At 40.4% G+C, this 22,687-nt stretch overlaps 1 long non-coding RNA gene across 2 annotated transcripts; it reads left to right on the top strand.

Annotated features, from left to right (window-relative positions):
* The first annotated feature begins 7 nt into the window (after positions 1-7).
* On the top strand, positions 8-10,926 carry LOC143277821 (uncharacterized). Of its 2 annotated transcripts, none has more exons than XR_013053788.1 (2): positions 8-178; positions 7,161-10,926. It is a non-coding gene; the product is annotated as an uncharacterized LOC143277821 (long non-coding RNA). The 2 variants fall into 2 exon arrangements; XR_013053787.1 differs by lacking the exon at positions 8-178 and adding an exon at positions 3,947-4,662.
* Positions 10,927-22,687: the final 11,761 nt, after the last annotated feature.

Genomic DNA, 22,687 nt, shown 5'->3' with positions numbered 1-22,687 from the left:
TCATCAACTTCCGCTTTTAACCTTGCGTGGAAACATTCAGGTGCTTTTCGTGTCTGCAAAGGCTGTCGCCGACTTAACCCCTTTGCCAACATGGTTGAATTTGGCTCAGGCCCGGTGAAAGAACACATCGACAACACCGTTTTTATTGTTCCAGGCATCATCATTGTCGTCTTAGTAGGTAAGGTGTCTGTGTTGTCAAATGAATAAGGATATCTGCCATATGTTCGTTATGTGTTCGTCTGCTACTGCCGACGTGTTTCACTTTTCTTGGGCTCATAGTACACGTGTCATGTGATAGGACTGATTGTCTTGGCAACTAATGGGTTGTTCTAATTTAACTCATAAAATGAACAACATAGATACTTTTACTTAAGGAAATGATGTGCAGTCTCCACATGAGCAACTCGCCCAGAATATAAATGCAGTATCTGTCACAGTAAAGTAGGTTTAATGATCGAAAACTCACCAACACACTGATAAAAAAACAAAAAACAAAACAAAAACAAAACATTTCAGGACTTGACCTGAAGAGCGTCAGCCAAAATGTCGTTAAACGCAACTCTTGCTGTACACAAGACATTTACTGAGCGATTAAAAAAAAAAAAAAGGTTTTCAATTTAGTATTAAGCAGTCAACATCAACTTCGTTCTTCAGGGGCGCACAGTCATATAAATTGATTATTCTGGCACCTAAAACTGGCGATCCTGTTGTGTTTCACTATCACTAAGTACTTTAATTATTACACAATAATGTAAGACTGCTTCATCCTAAACACCTGGCAAAGGAACAGTTTAAAATAAGCGAGATTGTTGTTTTAGTGTGAGTAGATCAATTTTAACTTAAGGAGTTTATGCTTCTCTTTCTCACCCCATTCCTTCAGTTGAAACAAACAACAACAACAGCAACACACACACACACACACACACACACACACATATTTATAGTTTAGTTTGATAGGGCTGTTAGAAGTTTGCAACAAGATTCAGATTCAACCAGGGTGGTTAGCCAGGTCACTTACTAGTACTGTTGTTTTTTTTTCCACCTTAGTTGCATGCAGGACATTTAACACCTTTTTTTCTCTCTCCCTTTTCTCTCTGGCGAATTAACATGCCTTCTTTATTTTTTTCCCTACATAATTTTTACATTTGAATTTTAACAGATATCTGCATGTTTTTTAAGTATGGACATTTGATCACTAGGTCACACAAGTAGATAACATGGTATAAAATTCACATTTTTGGTTACCTGTTTACAAATTCCATTATATTAACACCTATTCTGCTGCTGCTGCTGCTGCTGCTGACCAGTTAGCAAACTGGTGCAGGAATTAGATGTATTAGACTGACAAAGGCAACAGTTTTAGATATAAATTATAAAGACTGCCACAGGAAACAGTTTTTGATAAGTATTAAGCAACTGTAGGTGGCATTTGTGTACTGGTATATCTGGACTACTCCAGACGACAGTTTTTGACAAGAATAATGGACTACCATGTGGGACAGTTAATTGTTATCAAGTATAACTAGACTACTGTATATGACAGTTGTCAAGAAAGTATGATTGGCTACCATAAGAGGCATTTGTCAACAGCTATAAACTGCTGAAGGTGATGGTTGTTAAAAAGTATATAGACTACTGTATGTGACAATTGTCAAGTCATATCTACAGACTAGTGTAGGTGGCAGATTATGTAGAGCTGTAACAGTGACGGGCGCAATAGCCGAGTGGTTAAAGCGTTGGACTGTCAATCTGAGGGTCCCGGGTTTGAATCATGGTGACGGCGCCTGGTGGGTAAAGGGTGGAGATTTTTATGATCTCCCAGGTCAACCTATGTGCAGACCTGCTAGTGCCTGAACCCCTTCGTGTGTATATGCAAGCAGAAGATCAAATACGCACGTTAAAGATCCTGTAATCCATGTCAGCGTTCAGTGGGTTATGGAAACAAGAACATACCCAGCATGCACACCCCCGAAAACGGAGTATGGCTGCCTACGTGGTGGGGTAAAAATGGTCATACACGTAAAAGCCCACTCGTGTGCATACGAGTGAATGCAGAAGAAGAAGAAGAACAGTGATGATATAAACATAGTGTCTGTTGAAATGCACAGGGGATTAAGTGTAATGACCTAGATCACAGTTCAGTGTGGCCAGGCAGCCCAGTGCAGCAGCAGACAGGTAGGCTGTCACTGAGCAAGCTGTGAAGATGGCAGGGAAAGGGTCAATAGTACAGTATACTTCACCTGGATAAAACGTGTGGGGTTTAGAAAGACAACCTGTGTGTGAAAATAAAAAGACATGAACATTTCTGTGTTTGGTTGTGTGTGTGTGTGTGTGTGTGTGTGTGTGTGTGTGTGTGTATGTGATGTAAGCATGTGCATCTTTGTGTGCAAGTGTGTGTGCTTGAAGAAATTTTTTTTTAATAAAAAATGTGCAATAAAAGCCCAGAAGGAAAAGATAGCAGCCAGCTGACACAGAATACAGCCAGAGCGTTACTTTGACACAGACAATAACCAAGATAACCCATCATAAAGTACAGCTCATGGGAACGGGGAAAGCTGTTGCCAGTCCCACCACGTGGCCTCCGTCAAGCAGTGTTCGCTTCACTTCAGTCGTTGCAGGAGCATCACTGTGTTCTGTGTGTAGGTTTTTTAACACAGGATAACAGGCCACCTGTGCTTAGTTAGGTCACCTCGCTTTTAATTATATCCCGTTTGATTTTAGTTTGCGTCATTCAGTTGGGACAACGGTGGGTCGTTTGATCAGTGCAGAGAGGGCATTATATTTAATTTTAATGCTTACTCTTGTGTGGACATGAACATCCCAACAGCTGTTTCCATTGTCAGTCTTGAAAATATACAGTGAATCGTGGTTTTCTCTCTGCGGCTTGGTAGCAGGAGTGGGTTTTTTTTTTTTTTTTAACCTCCGCTTATGTTGTGACCAATACATATTGATTTGGGTAGTTGTGAATTGATACATGATTGTAATTGTTGGATAGAACATATTTCGTCTGAAAGACATTTGCATTGGTATTGAAACCATATCTGTGCTTTATTGGTAGGTAAAGTGTCACTGTTTTGGAAACCATATGGCAAGTTTTTTTGGGTTTTTTTTACCTCTGCTTTTGGTATGAACAGATCTTTTTCTGTTCACACAGTAATCATAATTATTTTCTTGTTTTGCTTGAAAGTGAAATAAATGTCATCAGGTTTTTCTAGATAAATTTCAAAGGTTATTTGTGACAGTGATCAGTTGAGTTTAAAAAAACACACAAACAAACCTGGTTTTGTTGGGGAACATAAAGATGCAGATTTTGCTATAGTATGGTTTAAGACAAAGATTCAACAAAGATTTGTGGTTTTATTTATAATCAAGAGAAATATGATTTCTTTAGAGGTACTTATTGAAGTCTAACTGGGCAAGTTAAAATTATGAGAAAGTGTGTGTGTGTGTGTCAGTGAGTATATATGGTGTGTTTTGAAGATGCGTGGGGCATGCACAAATGCGCGCGCGCACGTGTGTGTGTGTGTGTGTGTGTGGTTATTGTAGAGTAGATGGGGGAGTAAATGTTAATTCTTACTGTGTATATACTTGATTCGTTTTAATATATTCACCTGCAGAATTTTACAATTTTTCATTTTCACTCAGAGTGGGGGAGAGCTAACAACACCAATACATCTTTTCATTAATCGAAAAAACAAACAAAAAACCAAAAAAACCATGAAAGACTTGTAATGCCACATTTTACTTTCAGATTCACAAGCTAACAACACCAATACATCTTTTCATTAATCGAAAAAACAAACGAACAAAAAAACAAAAACAAAAAAACAAAACATGAAAGACTTGTAATGCCACATTTTACTTTCACATTCACAATCAAAGGCAGCATACTCCCAGCTAACAACATACATGACTTTGCAAAAGTTGTTTAAAAAACAACAACAGCGCTACAGAAGAGCATCGCTGTAGACTAGAGTTTTTCGTTGACCGCCACTACTGAGGGGAACGGAGCCATTCACTTTACTTGATTTAAACAAAATTTTATTCAGTAAATATGTCACATGTACAGATAGACAGTGGAGCAACAACAAGCTAATAGCTTATATCGTGCTCAGGAATGTGATTAAATACATTTGTTTCGTTTGACGGCTGGTGGACGCTACACAATTGCAATTATGTTGAAATACACATTTTCCAACTGCATATAAACGACAGTCATTGCAGACATACATTGTTTCCCCCCTTTTTTTCTTTCTTTTTTTTTTTTTTGAGCCGCCGTGGAGATTAATATATTTAAAGAATTTACAATGAATATAAACATCATTTTTAAGATATGTTGTTCACGCAACAGAAAGCAGAAAAAGGTAAGGAAAACAAGTTCACTTTACTTGTTAAAATAACACTTGTCTGAACACCAACTCCAGGTTTACCTTGTCGCAGAGTCTGTTGAAACACAAGTCAGCGTACTGTAAGTCCAAAGGAATTAAAAAAAGAAGAAAAAAAAAGAAGAAATTGAAAAACGATAAATAAACGAAAAAAAAAAGTAAATTAAAAAGATGGGTGATGCTGGAAACGAAACGGTCAGTCAGTCTGTCCCCGGCAACCAGTCGATGAACATCATTCTGTTTGTCCTGTTTGCAACTCTCTCCGGTGGTGTCATTGGTAAGTTTGGTTGATGGCGGAAGCAACACACAGTTTCTTTTATAGATTTGTGTAGCATTGTCGTAGTGCTCACTTACGGCTTGCTGTCAAGTTGAGGGATTGATTCAGATATTATCAATATCATATCATTATGTGTTTGTGTGTGACAGTGCTTTACCACCAAGTGCTTGTATTGTTGTTCAGCTTCCTGAAAAAAGATTTTGTTTGAGAATGTCTGTATATATTATATACAAGAGAGGCAAAGCCTTTGTGACTGACATGTGAATTTTTTTTTTTTTTCTCAAGGCCTGATTAAGCGCATTGGGTTACGCTGCTGGTCAGGCATCTGCTTGGCATATGTGGTGTAGCGTATATGGATTTGTCCAAACGCAGTGACGCCGCCTTGAGCTACTGAAAACTGAAAATGGATGGCGTCATCAAAATATTTCATTGGCATTTGGGAGGGTGGGGAAGGGGCTGTGTATTTTTCTTGTTCCATGTATACTATAATTATCAAATTGTTTCTGGCTCTATGTGTGTGTGTGTGTGTGTGTGTTTAAAACTCTGAGAAAGGTTATTGATTTGGTTATGGAAGAGGGAGGTATTAAACTATATTTTTGGTTCATTTGCTGTAATATTCTTTCCCAGAATTTTTATTCCGAGAAATGGTTTCGTTAAATTACATTTTCAGCCCTGGTAGACAGTCGGCCAAGCTCTAGTCTAAGCCATAGCTATAGGGGAAATTAAAAAAGATATATAACCACAGAAATACATGTTTCTAGTTACTATATTGTCTGCTTATTGTGTTATACTATATTGTCTGGTTACTATTAGGTAGGTCATGAGATCAAAGAAATATGAATGTGACTGGTCAGTGTTGGAAAAATGTCAAAGATCAGGGTAAATCTGAAGGTGTTTTATTGTTTGTATAGACCTTCAGTTTATTGCCTGTCAGATTATTTGTCTAAACTGTGGGGTGTGCTGTGTGTGTGTGTGTGTGTGTGTGTGTGTGTGCTCTGTGGTGTGTGACTGTGTGTGTGTGTGTGTGCGCTCTGTGGTGTGTGACTGTGTGTGTGTGTGTGTGTTTGTGTGTGTGTGTGTGTGTGTGTGTGTGTGTGCTCTGTGGTGTGTGACTGTGTGTGTGTGTGTGTGCGCTCTGTGGTGTGTGACTGTGTGTGTGTGTGTGCTCTGTGGTGTGTGACTGTGTGTGTGTGTGTGTGCTCTGTGGTGTGTGACTGTGTGTGTGTGTGTGTGTGTGCTCTGTGGTGTGTGACTGTGTGTGTGTGTGTGTGCTCTGTGGTGTGTGACTGTGTGTGTGTGTGTGTGTGTGTGTGCTCTGTGGTGTGTGACTGTGTGTGTGTGTGTGCTCTGTGGTGTGTGTGTGTGTGTGTGTGTGTGTGTGCGCTCTGTGGTGTGTGACTGTGTGTGTGTGTGTGTGTGCTCTGTGGTGTGTGACTGTGTGTGTGTGTGTGCTCTGTGGTGTGTGCTCTGTGGTGTGTGTGTGTGTGTGCTCTGTGGTGTGTGACTGTGTGTGTGTGTGTGCTCTGTGGTGTGTGACTGTGTGTGTGTGTGTGTGCTCTGTGGTGTGTGACTGTGTGTGTGTGTGTGTGTGCTCTGTGGTGTGTGACTGTGTGTGTGTGTGTGTGTGTGTGTGTGTGCTCTGTGGTGTGTGACTGTGTGTGTGTGTGTGTGCTCTGTGGTGTGTGACTGTGTGTGTGTGTGTGTGTGTGCTCTGTGGTGTGTGACTGTGTGTGTGTGTGTGCTCTGTGGTGTGTGACTGTGTGTGTGTGTGTGCTCTGTGGTGTGTGTGTGTGTGTGTGTGTGTGCTCTGTGGTGTGTGACTGTGTGTGTGTGTGTGTGTGTGTGCGCTCTGTGGTGTGTGACTGTGTGTGTGTGTGTGTGTGTGTGTGCTCTGTGGTGTGTGACTGTGTGTGTGTGTGTGTGTGTGTGTGCTCTGTGGTGTGTGACTGTGTGTGTGTGTGTGTGTGTGTGTGTGCTCTGTGGTGTGTGACTGTGTGTGTGTGTGTGTGTGTGTGCGCTCTGTGGTGTGTGACTGTGTGTGTGTGTGTGTGTGTGTGTGCTCTGTGGTGTGTGACTGTGTGTGTGTGTGCGCTCTGTGGTGTGTGACTGTGTGTGTGTGTGTGTGCTCTGTGGTGTGTGACTGTGTGTGTGTGTGTGTGTGCTCTGTGGTGTGTGACTGTGTGTGTGTGTGTGTGTGTGTGTGTGTGCGCTCTGTGGTGTGTGACTGTGTGTGTGTGTGTGTGTGTGTGTGTGTGTGCTCTGTGGTGTGTGACTGTGTGTGTGTGTGTGTGCGCTCTGTGGTGTGTGACTGTGTGTGTGTGTGTGCGCTCTGTGGTGTGTGCTCTGTGGTGTGTGCTCTGTGGTGTGTGTGTGTGTGCGCTCTGTGGTGTGTGACTGTGTGTGTGTGTGTGTGCTCTGTGGTGTGTGACTGTGTGTGTGTGTGTGTGTGTGCGTGCTCTGTGGTGTGTGACTGTGTGTGTGTGTGTGTGTGTGTGCAGCCTTCTTCACCTACAAACTGGTGTCCAGCTTGAGGCAGAAGCAGAAAGCCAAGGAGGAGAAGAAGAAGCAGAAGCAGCAGAAGAAGGAGAAGGAAACACAGCGGAAGCAGAAGAAGAAGTGATGACGGCTCCCTGTTTAGTTCCTCCCCCTCCCCTTCCCTTCCCCTCCCCCCACGCCCCCCCCAACATCTCCACTCCCATCGCGATACTTACACCACCACCACCACCACTTCATCATCGTACTGCCGCCGTTTTACGCCATCCCATAGGTTTATCGTGACAACAGCGCCATCGACATTCATGACGACACACTTTCCGTTCCCCCCCCACCCACCCCCCAGGAAGGACTTGTGATGCCATCTTGCTGGCAGCAAAGACGAGCGAGATGACAGTGCACTGGTCTGCCTGATTGTGTGTGTACGACGTTGTGCAGATTTTTTTTCCGTTTTGACATGTAATCAAAAAAGGATCGATAGTTATCCACAGTGTGGATGTTTTTAATTTCTAGGTAGTCTTCAACTCCCAAGTGCTTGGGCGGTGTGGTGTGAATGTGGCTGTGTAGATCTATACAGCTCTTGGTCAATGTATGTCTCTGCATTATTTATTTATTTATTTGGTAAGAACACTTGGAAGTAATACTTGTCGTCTGCAAGGGGGCAAAAATGAAGCAGATTTTTCATGAAGACCAAACTGAGGGCAGAGCTATACAAAAAAAGAAGAAAAAAAAAGAAAGAAAAAAAAAGGGGGGGGTCAGTAGTGGTGATGGGAAGAGATCAGATGAGTGGATAATTTGAGGAACAGAAAGTGATGTTTTGTGGTTGGAACACAAGTACCGAAATTTGCACTGTAAGAGAGTTTTGGGAAGAGTGGGGAGAGGGAGAAAGAACAGATACAGAGAATATTCCTCAAACAGAAACATTGTGTATATATATATTTTTTTAATGTGTAAGTGTAACTGTTTTATAAGAAGTAAGAAAAAGATAGCGAGCACACACACACATATGGAGAAAAAACAACAACAAAACCATGAAAAGTTAATTATTTATGGTGGTGGTAAAAATTTAAGAAATTCTTCAGAAACTTGGACCCCCCCCCCCCACCCCCCTCCACTGTTTGCTAAGAGGAACATGGACATTGTAGAAATGAGGGTTTATGGCAGAAAGCAAACGTCTGAAGTTCTGCAGTTTTTAATGTTTGATTCGAATGAAAATTGTTCTGTGAATGGTGAATTTATTGTTTATTGAACAGCAGAATGAGGAGACAACACTGACACAGTTTTAATCTTTGTGTACACACACAGTTTTGTCGTAAGTATATTAATTGCCAGACCATTTTGTTTGTCACGACTGGAAAGGAAGTCATTTCAGAGACCTCTGTGTGTTCGTGTTCAGTATTTTTACACTTGTAGCAGCGCTATTTAAAATTGTGCATTATGCTTATGTTTTTTCATCAAGAGGACCAGCCAGTGCCATTGAAAAGTCACGTGTTATAATTTTTTGAAGTGAAGACTAGAGCAAGATTGAACCCATGCTGTGCATGATCATGTGTCAGAAAGCACTCAGATAAATTCTGGAACTCCTTTGCTGTGGAGTTTGGGACATAGAAAGTTACACGTTTGAGATTTCAAGACGTCCATGTTCTTTTCATGGGCTGTACACGTGGAGTGATCCAAGAATGGCCAACACATACACACCCCCTAGTGGTTGGTTACCTTAATGAAATACTGTTTGCAAAAAAAATTGTGAGCACAGTATTCAATTGGCCTTTTTTCACTGCCCATCTGACTACCATCATTCTGGCTGTGTGGTGGTCACTGTTGAGTTGGGAGGTACTTTCCCACCCTTCACTTTTGGGAGGGTTACAGAAATGTCCCTTTTGTTATCTGAGCTACATTCACAAGAAGAGTCGTGTGTGTATATTTTTTTTCATACACATAATTTATTAATGTGTGTGTGTGTACTACACTATCGCTACACATTCACAAACTTGTTTACTATGTAAAACAGAATCTTGAGGCAAAGGGTATGAGTGGAAACTGGCTTGATGGGAACAGATGTCATTTTTGTTGTCATGATATTATTGTGAAGTGTGTAATGGCACTCTTGATTGATTCAGATATTTGTTTTTTGTTGATGATCATGTTCCAAATGACTTATCCCCACTCGCAAGCCTGCCAGTCAGTCTAGCTATGGGTATTATTCTGCCATCGTATTGTTGTATCTGTTCTACTTATTCATTCTTATAGTATGAAGTTGTAAATCTTTTAACGTACTGTCGAACCTACGCTGTACATTTCATTCATTTTGTGTTGTCAACACCTCTGCAGGGCTGAGTAAGAGTTGTGCTTCAAGTGGGCTTTTAGTGTCAAGTTCCTGTGTGCATTTCAAGGCTTTTAGTGTTAAGTTCCTGTCTGTGCATTTCAAGGCTTTTAGTGTGAAGTTCCTGTGTGCATTTCAAGGCTTTTAGTGTCAAGTTCCTGTCTGTGCATTTCAAGGCTTTTAGTGTTAAGTTCCTGTCTGTGCATTTCAAGGCTTTTAGTGTTAAGTTCCTGTCTGTGCATTTCAAAGCTTTTAGTGTTAAGTTCCTGCCTGTCTGTGCATTTCAAGGCTTTTAGTGTTGAGTTCCTGTCTGTGCATTTCAAGGCTTTTAGTGTTAAGTTCCTGTCTGTGCATTTCAAGGCTTTTAGTGTTAAGTTCCTGTCTGTGCATTTCAAGGCTTTTAGTGTGAAGCTCCTGTCTGTGCATTTCAAGGCTTTTAGTGTTTAGTTCCTGTCTGTGCATTTCAAGGCTTTTAGTGTTAAGTTCCTGTCTGTGCATTTCAAGGTTTAGTGTTAAGTTCCTGTCTGTGCATTTCAAGGCTTTTAGTGTTAAGTTCCTGTGTGCATTTCAAGGCTTTTAGTGTTTAGTTCCTGTCTGTGCATTTCAAGGCTTTTAGTTTTTAGTTCCTGTCTGTGCATTTCAAGGCTTTTAGTGTTAAGTTCCTGTCTGTGCATTTCAAGACTTTTAGTGTCAAGTTCCTGTCTGTGCATTTCAAGGCTTTTAGTGTGAAGTTCCTGTGTGCATTTCAAGGCTTTTAGTGTTTAGTTCCTGTCTGTGCATTTCAAGGCTTTTAGTGTGAAGTTCCTGTGTGCATTTCAAGGCTTTTAGTGTTTAGTTCCTGTCTGTGCATTTCAAGGCTTTTAGTGTGAAGTTCCTGTCTGTGCATTTCAAGGCTTTTAGTGTGAAGTTCCTGTCTGTGCATTTCAAGGCTTTTAGTGTTAAGTTCCAGTCTGTGCATTTCAAGGCTTTTAGTGTTAAGTTCCTGTCTGTGCATTTCAAGACTTTTCCTCAACTCCTTGTGATGTCTGCTTCACTGCGTCACTGTATCACTATTTTCAATGTAGAGGTGTCCCCACCCCCTGCCCCCCTGATTCTGGCATATACAGCTAGGAACATTTCCTCATCTGAGGTGGAATCTGTGATGTTAGCTGTGGCAGGTTTTCATTTTTCTCTCCAGGGGAGAGGCAGCCTGCTGGTGAAGTGTATCATACTCCCAGTTTGGCGAAATATACTTACCTTGTCAAACTGACGCAAACCAGGCCTATCTGTTTGCTCATCTCGGCCAAAATTTATTGCGGCAACTCGGTGATACAACATCTCACCATTAGACAGCCGTCTGCTAGCCAATGAAATGCCATTTCCGGCAGTAGGTTAACAATCATTCTCAATGGCCGCCATGTTTCAGATAAGTGACATTCTCGATTTGCTCAGTCTTTGAAGTGAGAGGATCTGAGCATGTGGGATCGAATCCCACGCTCGCCGGAATTTTCTCCTTCTCTACCAGACCTTGAGTGGTGGTCTGGAAGCTACTCATTCGGATGAGACGATAAACCAGGGTCCTGTATGTAGCATGCACTTCGCGCACATAAAATAACCCACGGCAATAAGAGTTGTCCCTGGCAGAATTCTGTAGAAAATTCCACTCTGACAGGAAAACAAATACACTTGCAGATGGGGGGGAAGAAAGAAAAAAGAAAGAAAAAAGAAAGAAAAAAAAAAAGGCTGGTGTTGCACTGTGGCAAAATGTCCCCACTGAGAGCTGCTCTAAGAGATCTGTTGCAACAAAACAAGTGACACAATAAAGTGGAGTGAAATCTGCACCAACACTGATGACATGAAAACAACAGTGTCCAGACCACAAACACTTCCAGGACAACAGAGGTTCTGGAAGTCTTGAAAGGACATCCATACTTGAACGCTAGAGCTTAGGTAGTAATAATATAAACGTTCATGACGATGCACGTCTTCTTGAGGGGTTAACTGCTACCAAGTTTAAAATAAGGTCTTGAAGAGAACTTGCCACAGCTAAAATTGCTCAAGATTCTACAGTGGAGATAATTTTTTTTCTTGCATGTGGTGTTTTTTTAAAATTAATTTTTTTTTTTACATATCTTTTTAACTTAATCCTGGATTGATTCATATTGTTTTTTGTTCTCCAGCAATGAGACACTTTGTGGTTGTTTGTTGTTGTGTGGTGAACTTTCAAGTGAACCAACTGACTGGTCAGTGCTGTTCGACTTGTGTCCAGCGATTGGTGTTGGGTGTTCATGGTCAGGTCAGTGACCAGTGCTTTTTTCACACACTTGACTTGAATAACGATTAATGGTTACATGAATTGATCAGTGGAATGATCTTTTGTCACCATCGATGAATGACTGGTTTTGGTGTGTTATTGTCCATGATGTCTCTATAGCATTGTCGACCAATTGCTTGGTTTTTAAGTGGCCATGAACCAGAATCAAGGGTCTGTTTTTTAAGTGATTATAAAGTCTTGACAGTTTGATGAATGATTTTTTCCCCCCAGACTGCACTTAGCTTAAGCTTCAGAATTAAGTTTAAAAATATTTTTCTAGCGCTACCGGTTGATGGTAGCTGTGCTTTTTAGAGAATGGTCTTGTGGTTCAGTTGACAGGTTATAGGTCGCCAAATGTGTGTGATAAAAGATTCTTGTTTGTGTGTGACACGAGGTTCTTTGCGAGTGTGATATATAAGGCTCCAGAGTATGTGTATGAATGCAGTAGAAGGCTCATGTGTGATAGAAGGCGTGTGTGTGTGTGTGTGCTAAAAGGCTTGTGAGATAGAAAGCCAAAGGCCATCATGTTTGTGTGTGTTGGATCATTAATCAGACTTAACTAAGTGATTTTGAAGTGTGTGTGTGTGTGTGATATAGAAGGCACTTTTGTAAAAGTTGAATATGTGATACTCTGTCTAATGTTACATTATGAACTTTGACTTGTGTTTGAAATCTCCAGTATTTTTATAGACACTTGCAGTTCTTAGGCACAGTCCCCACATGTGTGTGGAAGAGGAGGGGTGGGGGTAGATTTTGGTTACATAAGGTATAGGGCATCCCTGGCAGTTTAGTACAGTTCATGTTGGCTCATCTGTTAAATGAAACAGCACACTAACAACTTAAAAAAACAACAAAAAGTGCAGAAAAAGAAAATGTTAACATTAAAAACAGGAAATCATAATCGACAAATAACACCTCGTTAGAAACCATGTCTACCTCAATCAGCGTAACTCTTAAACCAGTTTAAAACGTTTGAGCACTCCTGTAGCTAACACATGTATAGATAACCAGTTAAATTAAAAGTGAACATGAAACAGTAAGTGTATAGTCAATGTATGATTCCATCATCATTCCAGTTCGACCCAAGTAGATTTCAGTTTGAACAAACTAATGGTGCACTTTCTATTCTTATGCACAGTAAACTGCTTTGTAGTAAGCGGTGGAATCTTTAGGAACTGCACACTGGTAGGTAAAAGATGAAACAGAGCTGGACTTGCTCGTTGTCCCAAGAGACCATGGTTGTAATCACCTACTTCTTAAATGAAGTACACGTGTTTCCCCATGCTAGCTTGCTTGTAGGAGACTGCTTTTGTATGTGCGGTTCTCTGCTGTAAAGGAGCCATACTCCTTTTCTCTGCAGTGCATGGTGGGTGTAAGTATTTGTTTCCAGGATTCATTGAACACAGATTTGAGGATCTTGAATGTGTGTGTGTGATTGTTTGCATGTATTTGAAAGGGAAAAGGCATTAGTATGTGTTGCACGTAGGACATTTTACTTTCCGTTCCATAGCTCCCATTAAGTATCACACACTCACAAAACAAAAAGAACCCATTTAGAAAAAAAAAAAAAAAGATTTAGTTTCCCCCACGATCTCTACCTCCTGGTAAATTTAACAGACACTTGCACTGTCCTAGCAGATTTTACAAACACTAAAATGATTTGTGCTGTCCCGGTAAATTGTACATGGACACTAAATGTTTTGTGTTGTCCTGGTAAATTTAACAAACATGAAATGTCATGTGTTCTCCTGTAAAGTTCATCATATACAGTTAGCATCAGGTGCTCCATTCTGATCATAAAAAACAAACAAACCACTCACATATGATCATGAATCCTGACAGAATTATAAACTGCTGGAGTTGTTTGTCTTCGATTTTGGGTTTTTTTTGTTTGTTGTTGTTGTTTTTTTTCTTGATCAAGTGATGATGTAAAAATTAGCAAGTTATTTCTCTCAGATCTCTATCAACGAGCTGTCGTTATCCATCCAATCAGATCTGCAAGCTGAGATAAGAAAATGACTGTTCTGTTCCTTGGAGGAATTGAAAGACATCGCTTTCTGCTCCACGGAGGATCTGGAATTGAGGGAACAGCTTTTAGTCACAAGATCACCTCTCCACATGGCATTAACAGTTCTGATGCTGAATGGAGAGAGAGAGAGAGAGAGAGAATTGTTACTCACCCCCAAACTCCTGACATCTTAGGACTTGGGATAAAAATTATCAGAAATGGGCTTCTTTCACCATCTTTGTTACAAGAAACACAAGAACCCTGTACTGATTTTTTGTGTGTGCCCCGTTTAAAGATCAGGTTTTATATGTCTGATTTACATTCTTAAGACTGAAGTTGTCATGAATTTGTCTGTCTTTTTCTTTCTTTTACTTATTCCCTCCCTTCTCACACTGCTTCCATTGTTCCCAGAACTGCTTGACCCACCCAGTGCAAGAACTTTTTTCAATTTAAAAGCATGAAAGGGGTAGGTAAGGCAGAAAGTTGAAGTATGGAGAGTGTAAGTATAGCCCATGATACTGAAGTCATGAATTTTGATTGGTTTGAACAGTATTTCTTTTTATTTAGAACATGTTAACATCACAGTAAAAAAAAAAAAAAAAAAACAGGACAAGAAAACCTTTGGCTATGTTCACACTAAGCCCAGCCAGTTGCTGTCAACCTGACGCTGGAAGTGGAACACACTTCAGACACAGACGGATGATGTTAGCTGCAACGCTCTCCAAACAGAATAAACTTAATATTATTGGGATTCACGCTATCACTGAAGAGTCCTGTCCCTTGGACCAGCCATCAGTTTCATTGGTTTGCATTCCCCAAATCAAACAGCCGAGACATGTTAATTGTGAGCACGTTTGCGTGCTGGTATCGAGTGCTGCATGTGCAGCGAAACGAATGCGAGGTGGGAAGTAGATTTTATACTTACCTTGCAGCAAAGTTGCTCTGAAGGCTAGGTTTACCAAGCCTGGACTCGCGAGAACCCAGCCACTCGTGCCAAGATGTGGAAAAAAGAAACGCACTGTCCTAGCGTGTCTCGCCACAACCTTGCCTAACTAGCATGTAAAAAACGCAACTCTGGCTGGATACCAGAGTGAACATTTCCTGCTTCCATACATAGCTGGAAAGCGCTAAATAATGTATATATAATTCTCGAACACCTGCTGCCAGCAAATGGCTGGGGTTATGTGAACTTAGCCTTATACAACGTCCTGTCCCGATATGATATATGTACATCATAAGTATGTGACGGATGTCTTCACAGCTAGAAGTGCAGTCGTTTTCTGTTGAAACCACAGTATTAACCACGGTGGTTTGCATCCACAATGTGCTACATAGCGCCACACTCTCAGGTGGTTTCATTATTGTAAGGAAACATACATGGCTGAATGGGAAGAAGGGATGTATGAAGTCTCCACACAGACCAGTCTTGGAGGACAGTATTCTACAAACCCCTTCTCACCCAACCCGTTATACAATGCACTTTTCATCTTCATGAAGAAAAAAAAAAAAAACTCTCCTTTTCATGTACTTCTTTCTGCTATTGCCAGCGCTTTCTTTATTCTGATTTTTACGGTCTCAAATGCTGAATTGTGGTTTCATGTGGTCCTTTTCCAAATGTATTTTCTGTTGAAGTGGTATGTCATTTCTTTTTGTAGGTTTTTTTGGTTTTGTTTAATGAACCAGAACCCACTTTGGTAAAATGGCACCAAATATTAATGGGCAATCATACACACCACAGAATGAGACGAGTCATGAAAGTTTAGAATTATCCACCTCAATTTTTTTTTTTATGTATTAAAAATTTTTTTTAAACACTTTTTCCCAGTTTTTACCCAATAACAGAAACTGTAAACATATTCAGACATCCCTATACATGATTATGTTCCGGTTATATTTGCCCCCCCCCCCCCCCCCCCCCCCTTCTTAGAACCTGTTCCTTCGTCTTGTCCTGTAGATTTTATTTTCCAGATCCAAGGTCAATACATATTTGTTCCTGGAAAACTCACTGCAAGGATTATGACCTAAATAAAACTTAATAGAAATGAAATGTCCTAAGAGTGACTGCCTTGAAAAACAGTATGGATACATGCATGTTCATCTCTCAGTGTGTTGGCAAAATGCGGAAAGAAACCAAACCAAACCATGAATAATAAAGTAGTAAATTAAACTTGAGACAAGCATTCAGTTCACAAATGGATTACGATGGTTCAGGTTTGAATGTTTCCATTCAGGGAGATTGTATCATTGCCAGGTTTGAATGTTTTCATTCAGAGAGATGGTATCATTGTTGTGTAAGGACATATCACTACTTCTTGCTATCGGAATCATGGACCTGGTTTTTTTTTTCAACCAAACTCATTATTGCTGTGCACATGAGCTTGCCTAGTTATCCCCCCCCCCCCCTCCTATTTCCTCTTTTTTTTTCTCTCTAAGTTTTCCCTTTCCCTTAATGTAAAATGAAGTAGATGGTGGAGGTATGTTAATATGTTTCCTCTGTAATATATATTTATTGTCCAACATAATTTATATATACTGTGTGTGCGTGTGCATGTTAATGGTTCTGGTAAAAAAAAAAAATCAAAAGTATTAATGTTTCCTGTTTTAAAAGAATTCATTTATAAACCTTTAATATTTGCACTGTTGTAAAAAAAAAAAAAAAAAAAAAAAAAAAAAAAAAAAGAAAAAGAAGAGTAACTCTGGAAAAAAACCAAAAAACAAACAAAAAACGACTGTTTCGAAATAGTTCAGTTCTGCTTGAAACTCGAGTTAAAAGGTTTTTTTTCCTCCCCCGCCGCCCTGAAATAATAAAAATTCAATTACTACTTTCTGCCCCCCCCCCCCACACAAAACAATTTTTTAAACTATTTATATATATCACTTATTTTGAATAATTTGGAGTCCTGATTTATAAAATTGTGAAGTTGAACGTTCACAAGTCCCGAGGACTGCTGTCTTCTAGAATTCTAGTCTGATGTCATTTTGTGATGTACAGTGAAAAAACATGCTACAAGACTGCAAGTACAACACACTGAAAATGTGATTTTTCTTCTTCTTGTACTTCACTGTGTGTGATAACAGATGCATTCCAACAAAACATGGACTCTTGTTTGGCTGAAATTAAGTGTGACAACGGTGTGTGTGTGAGTGTGTGCACAGGTGCGCACATATACTGGCACAGGGACATGTAGAATTGACTGTGTATTGTGTTTATTTCTTTGGTGAGGGAGTGTATGCATGTGTACTTAGCACACACCACTTCATTAGCATCAGGGATAAAACTGCCAGCTGAAAAAGCCACCATATATGGGTTGTCAATATTCTTCGATACTAGGGGTGGAACTAGTGAGTCAAGCTGGGTGGACTGGGTAGGGGGAATACCTATTCTCTGACATCTGGTACTATATACATGGGTTGCAATTCTGCGAGAACTTGCAGACCTATGTACAGCATGTTTCTTGAGCATCAGTACTTTCTCAGAAGCAGAATAGTTTTCTTTTCTCTTTTTCCCCCCCCTTCTTTCTTTGGCTATTTTGAGTGTGCTTCAATATTAATGGCTTTCCGTCTTAAAGTGAAAATGAAATTTCTCAGCAACATAAGAATGAAACCGTTTCTTATGCTCACACACACAAAACCTGTCACCCACTCTTTAGAGTCATTCTTTTTAAGTGAACAGCCCTCTTATTCCGGACTCTGGGGCCATCTCTTTCAGCTGGTCTTTTCCTCTCTATGCCACTTTGTAGCACTGTATCAGTGAGTGCAATGCATGACTTGACTTCATTCCCAGCCAAGCATATATAAATCACAAACTGTGGAAATGTATAGACCTAATGAACAGGCTATGGTTTCCATACTGCTGACAGCCAAAGTTAAAGACACAGGAACCACTCTATCAAAATAAAAGCACATTTCCAATCACAAACTGGAACAAACCTTACATGTTCAGTGCTGTTCTCATTTCATTTGGATGGCCTGCTGTACTGATGGCAAGTGTCAACCGTTTTTTGAAAACATTGCTATGAATTATTCAAACTTTATTGGAGCTGGATTCAGTATTCATATTCATTAGGTTGTAATACACTGTTGTTTAAAACATTTCCCACAGGTGTGACTGAGATAATCATTCTGACAGCAATTTTTACAAGGGAAATAACCTTTTACATTACCTCCCTTTACATCACCCGGTATTTTAAACCATGTGAAATGGCATAAGTATTTCAGACATAATACAAAGCATAAAAATTCCTGTACTTTGAAGCGCTAAGAAATGGCTATGAGCAATGCAGTAATGTTCTGGCATAATGTCGAAAGCCAGAAATTCTGTTCACCAGCCAGACTGGTTCCTTCAACACAATCATCAAATCCTGGATACCACCCAGCAACTACAAGGAACACCTTGATTCTATCACTACCACACCTGTACCTGTGACGTAACACTGCTTGAGTGTCAAAGGAGTAGAAGCCCAGCCTGTATATGTTTATTCCTGCTGTGGTGATGGAATCGTAGAAATACTGGAGAATGAATCGCAGAAATGTCGGCCGGGACAAGTGCAATTTGACATCCAACGTACACAGATTGCACAAGTCACGACCCAAACAACTACGGAAATCTCAGAGCACACTCCACAACAAAACTGTACCACAAATAAGCAGAGAGAACAATCCCTGCACATCGATCTCTACACAAAAGACAAATCAATTTCCTATCACTGCATCAAACCAAACTTTTTTTTCCGAGAGAAATTATACTGAAACAACACAACCCAGCACAAAGACCAAACTACTACTTGTTCCAGTCTTTACAAAATGCATCACAGTAACAACTGAACTGAAGTAATTTCTTTATGTTCTAGCCTCTCAAGAGGAACAAAAACGAATCAACCAAAATGGGAAAAAAACAATCCAAACTCAGCAAGCTGAACTGGACAAGGTACAACACTATCGAAGCCTTCATGGCCCATTTGCGATTCCTGCTGATTAAATGAAACAAAAAATGTGGATGGTCAACACATGGAGTGTGCTTGCTTCCTTCATCCTGGTGACGAGTGCAAGAACAAGGCAGGCCGGGACCAGTGCAATTTGTTTCCAAAGCCACAAATAACTGCTTCTGATACCAACCGCCTTGCACCCACTGTCTTCTCTGCCCACAGCAAACACCGGTCCTCTGCTGCCAAGGTACCACACAACCACAGCATTTTCAAAATCAGATGACCAAAAAGTGAGCTTCATTTCCTAACCTTTGTTCCCCTTCTCTCCTCTTCTCAGTTCAGAAGTTTGTGCAAGCAGCAATAAGGCCGGGACAAGTGCAATTGGATAGCAAAGTCAACCAATGATTGCACAGGTCACAACCTCACCACAACTCATTTTTACTGATCAACACCACCCAAAGGACACACTTCTTTCTTCTCCAAACGCAACATAAAACATGCCCACTGAAATCTGTTAACTCGAGATCTGATGTGCAATAACTTTCTTCACTTATTACAATATCTTCAAAAGCACAAAATCAACCAACAGCAAATCTTCATGTGACTGGCAACAGCCTAGGCCCACAACTTTCGCGTACCTAAAACTTCCAGATCAACCAGATGAGATATTTCTTGTCATCTTCAAAACTGTTTCAACTTAATCCTATATCTATCTATCCTATGCAAGCTGGGTACTGATCAGTTTGACAATAGCGGTTAGGAATACATCAGTAACAGAAAAGCCAGTTCTCATCAATACTAATGAACCACATCCTTCTGACGATGACCTGTCTTACTAGGTGTGATCTGCACACACTATGCAAATGATATTTCAACTTCCAAAACCCGACTTGTCCACAGGAGAAAACGCCCAGGTACAGAAGGCCGGGACAAGTGCAATCTGTACTCAAAACACCAGAATTGCACACGTCAAGACCTCATGCACCTGTTCTGACCAACAGCAAAAGCCAAACCAAGGGATGACTCCATTTCTGGTTCACCAATCACTAGAGTCAGTAGAGAGAGTGAGGGTAAATTACACTGATATAACCAATACACTCTCCCCCTTATAGCTGTGAGCTATAAAGAATACTTTTACACAGCAAACACACAGTTACTGATGTGTACAACTGAAATGATAGTTCCAAAACAAAAGGCAGCTGGACAAACAACTACATGAAGAGCATGTGACTGGAACAAACTAACAACTATAAATGTACTTGCTGTGACCAGCCAACTGAGCACCAAAGATCAGTTTTCTGTTGAAAGAATGCTGTCCAGGTGGAACTTGTACAGCTTCTGCAACAAAAACCCATATTTAATCATTGTCAAAGCTTCCATTTCCACAAACAATCCTGCTAGTGTAAAAACCATAAAAGCCCAACTCCTTGCCAGTGAAGGAAACCAAAATATCAAGACAATGTCAGCACCTCTAACCACCAGCATGGTTTACATCAGGATACTATCACCTTTCTTCACAGAGCTCTACTGAAAATGACACTGGCACCCAGAAGAGGCCAATGAAAGACTACTCCACATTTTCAGTGTAGTATAAAACAATATCAACAATAGGAAACTTGAGAACGCTTTGAAATAATACACAACGCTACCCTCCTTTTCACATATTCTCACAATAAACACAAGAGAAAACTGGTTCTGCATGCCAAAGCGTTCTCCCAAATAAACCCAGCAGCACAAAGGCGGCAGAACAAATCTGTGGACAAGCTTTGTAGTGTGTAGCCCACCCCAAGTCCACAGGTAATGAAGCCTTACTGTCTAGACCCTGAACCCAACCATTCAGCACTTTCCGCTAAAGGGATTAGGGACAGTATTAGCACTAAATGGCAGGCAGGCCAGTCTTGGCCAAGAAATCAAACTTAATGCTTTATACAGCTGCTCTCTTCACTTCACCTACACCCCATAGAACTGGTGAACTGTGCAGCCCCTTGTTCACCTGGACCTGTCAAAGCATCACACTTTATGGGCAAATGAATAAAGGTTGGAATTTTGCTGGTTTATAAGATGAAGGGAAATTTAAAAAAAAAAAAAAAAAAAAAAAAAAAAAAAAATTGCATACAAAGCTCTGAACTTCATAATCAACCAGTCAACAAAAGAAAAAGAAGTTATGTCACTGTCAGTGTTTCCTGCCATCTGCCCAACTCGCACCCTGTCCCAAAGTCTATGTGCCTCTCTACAGTACGCTGTTCCAAGTGCCCACACCAACACACAAATTCTGAAAGGTGTAATGATTCCAGACTTACTACAGTACGCAATATACCATTTTTAGTTCTGCTTTGTCAAGCAGGGCTGTCACTAGCTTCCCCCCTAACCCCCCCTTTCTCTTTTTTGGGAGGTTTGGGGGGGGAGGGTTTAATTTCTGTGCCTTCATAATTGAGTAGAAAAGGTGGAGTAAACCAGACTTCTTAGAAATGCCTTTTAAAAAAGATAATTTTCATTTTTTCATATTGTTAAACCCAGTTCTAAGTGTTTTGTTTTCAATGGAAATGAAAGGAAACTTAAAAGCTCATTACTGTATTAATTCAAATCCCTGAAAAAAATATTTGTATTCGAAAGCACTTCAATCTCGATTCTCTGACCAGAGCTGATCTCTTCAATCTTTATTCCTTTGTTTACAACACTGACCTCAGCTTCAAGGAAAATCTGTCCATGAATTATTAGCAATAGAAAACAGCTTTACAGTGATCATTTAACACTCCTTGTTTTAGTTCCAGGTTGACAAAGAAGACTTTTTAAAATTTTATTTTATCATTTCTCTCTCTCTATATATATATATATTTATATATAAATCAAAGGCACTTGCCTCAGATGCGTGGAATCACTTCTTTCATTTATGTATTTTGCAGACATTGTCCTCTAACTCCACTGGGGAACACAAAGACCATGCAGGAAGGCAGTGGCTCAGGGCAACAGACTGATCACCATGACCCCACCGGTTCTCCCCTGACCCCTACCCTGACCCTTGCTCTGCCCTGCAGATCCTTACCACCCCGAAGACAATGCAAACCCCCTCTTCTTCCCACCACACTGGCATTAAGGACAAAGATCACCACCCACCCCAAACACCCCCTTCTTCCACCTTCCAATACCACCCAGGTTAGAATCAAGCATGGTCATGTACAGGTACCGACAAAGGCATGGCATGCCACAAACTCATCAACTAAACGCTTGCTTAACACAAAACAGTGCCATTTTATATCTGGCTACCCTGGTAGTACAACAAAACGCCAAAGCTATCTTGTTACGCTCCACTACGTCCCATGCCTTCAGTTAACATCCTATCTCCCCAGGCCCAATACTATTTTATCCATTCATATGCTTCATTACTTTTGGGGGTGATCTCACAGTAAAAAAAAAACAACAACAACAAAAACCCACCACCAAATGTGAAGCATACAGACTTCAAGAGATTTGGTTGAAGACTTGCTTACAAAAGTTAAAAGTGCATCATTCAGAAACTACAAATTGGAACAGTACACACGCCCCGATGCAGTTCTCAGAAGTTGAATATTATTTTTATTAGCTCTACCAAAAATTGCATTCTCCACATTTATTTAGTAATTTTCCATGACTGTGCCTGAGAGTGTGACTATGAGCTGAACTAGAATGAAATAGGAATAAATCCAAGCACTGATAATTTTCTACATAGGTTTTTAAAAATAAAACATACATTTCAGTTTATAAACATTACTGCACATACAAGGTTAAAAACTAAATACGTTATGTTTCATTACAAAGCATACATGACAGTGCAAGGTTTATAACAAACCTGTGCATGTTTCATAATCATGACAAAACACATGAAACAGTTTATAACTGTTAAAAGCACACACACACACACAAGTTGTACATGATTGCAGGCAATACTCTCAACTTTCCCCCCTCCTCCAACACCTACAACACCACAGATAAAACAACACTCATCA

Source organism: Babylonia areolata, chromosome 35 (assembly GCF_041734735.1).
Source record: "Babylonia areolata isolate BAREFJ2019XMU chromosome 35, ASM4173473v1, whole genome shotgun sequence".
Taxonomy (NCBI): Eukaryota; Metazoa; Mollusca; class Gastropoda; order Neogastropoda; family Buccinidae; genus Babylonia; species Babylonia areolata.
Note: the sequence above shows the minus strand (reverse complement) of the source record. Positions and strands in the feature narration are given on the sequence as shown.